Source organism: Ischnura elegans, assembly GCF_921293095.1.
Source record: "Ischnura elegans chromosome 13 unlocalized genomic scaffold, ioIscEleg1.1 SUPER_13_unloc_1, whole genome shotgun sequence".
NCBI lineage: Eukaryota > Metazoa > Arthropoda > Insecta > Odonata > Coenagrionidae > Ischnura > Ischnura elegans.
The window spans coordinates 11343960-11350016 of NW_025791657.1; positions in this window are offsets into that span (position 1 = coordinate 11343960).

Consider the following 6057-nt stretch of genomic DNA (forward strand, 5'->3'; position numbering starts at 1 on the left):
ACCTGGACCTTAGGACATTCCATAATAATGAATAAAACGTTATTTTAAAGGAATTTTTATTCTAAATTCTGATTTATTTTTTTATGAAAATTTCAAAATTCAAGACACGCGAGTGAGTTTTGTTGTAAAATAATCAAAATTTTTATACACTATCTAATCCTATATTACTTATTTTTCATTTTGTTTTAACTTTCGGAGTATGAGTTCCCAGGATCAGAATGAAAGACATAACTCTTATCGTAATGGCATAGAGTGAAAGAAATGAGTTGGCATGAGCTTATAGTCTGCAACGCTCACGCGACCATCGAGTAGTTAGAAGAACATGCAGTAAAAGGATAGCTCACCTGGAAAAGAATCCTTGTTACAAAGTTAATATACATTAAGACGGACTTCCGACGTTTCACTGACTGACGCACTCACTCACACCGATGTTTACGGTGAACGAGACGAGGTACGACACAGAGCTATTGAATCACCCCCCCTAAAATATCGACAGGAGACCATAGAAATACTGTCGCAATGCTTAAGCCTCAGACTGCGGGAAAAGAGATTTTTAGAAGTTTGACCATTGCTGGACTATATACGTCATTTTCCCATAGTTTTTATTGCTTCCCGGGAAGAGCCTAAGTGTATTTTTCCTCAATGTAGGGATCACCAATGCGGCTTAAGCCTCCCAGGCCATCCCTCAATGGATGCTTCACGGGATATCCTATCGCACTGCCCATTTCGTATTGTATCTTGCTGGATCCACGACGTTAATATGCCTGCAATAAGTCCGAAAGTGAAGGTCCTTCGGTTATTTTTCATGCCAGTGGATAAAAAAACATGAACAGAAATGCCAATTAGGTATTGAATTACTGAAATTAATTATATGTATAATATTTGCGTGTTATTGAATGTGGAAACTAATGACAATTTCCCCTGTCAGGTAGTTACCCATATCCCATTATACTCTTCCATACTAAGTAATTACTCCCTCGTTTTTGCGCAAAAACTGTCATCTATGATTTCATCACTTTCGCGTTATTTTCCACTTTTCATTCCGTATCCTACTGTCCATTTCGTATTGTTTCCTTGTCGCTCCAAGCTTTTACTATGTCTATGAAAATTGCCCAAACGTAGGCCCATCTGTTGATGAGAAAGGAGGAAGGGTTGCCCCGGATTATATGAGTCCACTCCTTGCGAGGCACTCGGTTGTGGATTTGGAGACACCGGGCTAGAGGGAAGAATATTTCATGCTTTTCTTCCGCACAGGCTGGTAGCTAAAATCAAGATCTCCCGCAGCTGAAGGGTTAATTTTCTCTCTAATACGGTGTTGCCATTGACTCTTACCTTCTGCAATAGGGTGGTTTCCTATTATATTTTTATAGCCTTAATCGAAAGATTTAGGCTATAAAAACATAATAGGAAATCTATTTTTCGCGATTAAATGAGAAGTGAAAATTTTCAAGCGCGCGAAAACGCGACTGCGAAGTATGAATCCTGGGAAAAGCTCGCATGACGTATTTATGGTTCCCGCTACCGCCATGTGATGTGACCGTGGAGCATGAATTTTTACGCCGCTACGATGCAGGCTGCTAGAAGGTAGCGCTTGGCTTAAATAAGGATTATTAACATCTTATCAAACGAAGGAAACTTTCCGACCATAGGCAGTTTTAATAGGTGATTATTAAGAGAATATTTTACTGAGCTCTGTGCCTCGTGCATGCATTTGGAATCTCAAACGATCTAAAACTGCTATCTACTCGTATCGCGTGCGGTCCGTTGAACGCTACCAATGCTTCGTAGCGCCACCGACGAGCTCCCAAGCGGTCCGTTACTTTCTACGGAGCACTACTGGTTAAGGTGTGACGTCACGGCAAACGTCATACACCCGTTTCCCGGCGCTCACCAGACGATTCTGTGAAAACTAGGGTCTGCGGAGGAGCGAGTCATTTTTTGGCGGAAAATCGAAGGGAATATACTGAGGCAATAGAGAGTTTACTCACGTTGCAGTTGTTGGACGCTGAATGTGGACGCCTTTTTTTTATAAAAGTGACTACGAAGTAACGGAGTAGGTGCATATTGTAAAAATAAGTAAATTTAACTGTGATTTAAATAAATATATTGCAAGCACTATCTCTCCGTAGACATTCTCGTATCTCCACCAAAATGAACTCAAATGTCTCTGGTAGCAGCCTTTACATTCAAAAGGCAACAAAAAATTATTAAAAGGGGCATGTGGTATAAGGAAGGATTGTAAGAATATGTATCGACGCATGAACTCGTGCCATAAATTAAAATTTGAAGAGAAATAGGATAAACATGGAGTGGATTTATGTTTTATAATGGTCGCTAGCCATATGTTTCAAGTGAGAAAACGGTAGAGCACCTACTTTTTCCTTTGCTAGGGTAACGAGTTTCATTTACAAGGGGTATGCCAGGGCAGGTGTCACAAATACGGTCCAAAGTTTCTTGCTTTACTTTGTGGAACTTCGATAAACAAAATTCATTTAAATGATATTCGAACATATTTATTAATGTTCAATGACCATAATCGCTTCAATTCGCAATTAAAACCATCTCTTCGATTTCATAATCCCAGTTTGCCCGCCCTCGTTCATTTCGGCCATTTTGTCTTGCTCCTGACTTGTCCGAAAAGATATTCTCGTAGCAAACGTAGCGCCTATGGACCGGAGCTCCGGAGCACTTCCGTCTGTAGCATCTGGCAGCGAAAGTAGCATTCATTGGACCGCACCCATAGAAACTAGTTCCATGCGACGTCACGTGGAGTTGCTTCGGATGGGCGCCAATCTGGCCGTTTTCATGTGCGGTTAAAATGACCATTGCCATTCGTCTAAACTGGGATTTCTCAAAACAAATTATTTGTATATTATGACTGCACAAATTGAGGGTAAGGAATCGTAATCAATGCCTTTCGTTTTTCATTGATGAAGGAAACTACCCCATTTGGGGTGTCAATAAAATCTTCGCTTCGAAAACGTAACTTTTGGAATGTAGTCCACGTGATACGTCGAGACCATTTTCAAATTTCAAATCCTTGTTAATTCTCTTTTTCGTTCATTATTATCTAAACAACGACGGGAGATATTTTGTTCTGTAATAGAGTCGATAATAAACCGTGCGCCTTTTTCATAGGAATCTGGAGGCGGAAGGGAGGCACCGCCCCCTCGTCGAGTGTTAGAGAATCGCTTTTTAATCCTCATCGAAATTCACTTTCAACGTTACGAGAGACCCTCATTTTTCAACTGGCCATCCAATGTTCATTTTTTCTGGACTTCTCCATGGCAATGAATTTCTACCTCGTACACTGCATCAATTACTAGTTAAATGGTTACGTTTTGACATCAGAAATATCTCTTCACCTGGCAATGTTTTCAAAAACTCTTCGGCCCCATCTTAAAGCGTATAATGAAAACAAGTCGCATTTCCTAACTCATTGACCAATTTCTAAACAATATGGTTTCCAGAAACCGAATCATTAATTGAAAAAAAATAAGTGAACAAACAGGTCTGCATTTTCCAGCCACTAGTTGTCATCCTTATAATATGCAACACTCCCATATTCGTAGGAAAGGCTTGAGTGCATAAGATTCAGGATATGCTTGATATTTTATCAAGGGTTTTTGTAATGTGCACCATATCAGTGGTTTATTTTTTACTGGCATAACAAGAAAAAATCTGCAAAAAATACAAAATACCGCTCTAAATGTATTATGAATGGAAAATACCAAATACTTTTGACTTGGGGGTCAGAAAAACAAAGTACGAATTACTATTTAAATACCTTCAAAAAACACAGGATTTTCTTCAAATTCAAAATAAAATATCGCAATGTGAAAAATTTTTGCATGGAGAAGATTAGAAAGCGTACTGGGTACACATCACAGTGTTGAGGGGTCAAATATGCCATATGTGTAACATTTTATTGAAAAAAATACATCTACAATCGGGCCTGCAATTTCCAGCCACGAGTGATCATTCTTATAAAATGCAACACTGTTAATTCGTAGGCCAGACTGGACTGCATAGCATTCAGGATATGCTAGGTATTTTTTCATGGGTTTTTGCAATGTGCAGAAAATCAGTGGTTTATTTTTTACTGTCGTAATGAGAAAAATGTGAGTACAGTCGAAAACACTGATAAATAGGAGGTCAAAGGATCGGCCTTATTTTCTCGCTTCTGGAGGTTTCTTTCTTACCCAGATTTTCACATAAAAAGGTTCTGGTGAGACACCTCTAATTTACAGAGGTACAAATAAGGGAGTAGGGGGTAAGAGCATGGAATCTGCACTTATTTACTTATTATGTAGGCAATCATATGCACACTATAAATTATTCACAATGTTTACAAAGGAAGCTATATAAATAACATAAAATATAATCTATAAATATCTTTTAGATAGTCCTATGGCATTATTAATTAGTTCTTTCGATCTCATAAATCTCATTAATTTTTTTTCCTTTTTGAAACAACTCTACAACACATCTCGATTCACTGGATTCAAAGATGCAACAATTTTAACCTTTGAAATTTTCTTCTCATCCCAGCGGTGCCAAACCATTTTTCCTTAATATCTAAACCTTGTAACTCCCTTCAGAATGGATGTAAGTTAATGATTGCTTCGCCATAAATAACTTTGCAGTCTTTTGCTTATTGGAATCATCACCATTTACCCAGGTCTCCGTTGATGGGGATTCGAAGAAATGCATTTCAGTACACCATAATCATTCATGCTGAGTGGTGTTCTTTAAGGTTGTGATGTAATTCTCCTTGGGTGTACTCTCTGTGTGGGGTTATTTTTAGGCTTGGGGATCGCTATGATGACTTCAACAGGTACAAAAAGATTAGAATTATCAGGTGTCAACAAAATATTGAAGAATTAATTATTTGCAAGTTATTATGATGAAAGTGCATCTTTGACAAGCAAGGATGTGTCACACAAGGGTGTGAGAGAAATCACAAGCATGATTTTAAGTACTCAACCACCAAAACCATTGCATTAGTCTGCACAACAGATTGTGAATGCAAGAGGAAAACTCACCTCATTCCCTTCCTTTTCAATTACCAGTTCACCATGCAAAGGTACCTCAACTTTCTCAGATTCCAACGTATCCTCCTTCAAGGAATGCATCATGAATGAATCATTAGAAAAGAAAAAATTGGAACGATCTCAGAAGGAAACAGTGAAATTTGAATAATACTTTATCTCATTAGGGTACAAATACTTTTGGGTATATTCACTAAAGGGAGAATTTCCCTGCAGCATCCGAAATTCTCTGCAATAAAATCATCTACCTTCTCATGGAATTTGAAATGTGTTCCTCCATATTCTGTCAAGCAAATAAAGTTAAGCATTCCAAAGTTGTCTTTACCCTTTGCAGTCCACAAAAGAGGAACACGTGACACTCACCTCACCACTGCATAATGAAACACTTGCACTCTTTCACAAACTTAATCACTTTTTCCTACATACATATTAGTCTCTTGCCAAAACCTAATTTTACTGACGGTTCCATCACAGAATAGTCTTATATTGCTTTTGCTTGACCTGAAAGGAAGATTTGGTTCCAGGATGATGGTAAAAAATATCTTACACTTCAGCAGATAAATCTTTCTAATTTAGAAGTTCACCATTGAGATATCCCATGCTTGACACATTCCACATTCCCTAAACATGATTATGGCTTCAAATGGACTGAATCTCAAGATAGCTAACTAACTATGCATTTGTTCCTGCAATCTTCCTTCCTTAAATCAACGAAAGAAATAGCCAAAACTCATTTCACCTGTTTCTAATCATGTTACTGTTACCTAATTATTATTTACGGTGATATATCTTATGTAAAATGTTTTAGAAAAACTTCTGTTAAGCTCTCAAATGTCCTGAAGGCAAACCCGACAAAGTGGCACTGCTGTAGCCTGTGTCGCCTCTTGTCAGAGACTGGATCACAAGATTATTTTGGTCGTCTCAAGAAACCTCTCCTATTGGGAAGTTAGGATTTAAATTCAACTACAGTTGCATCAAAATTCATTAGTTTTCTCTCTGTATTGTG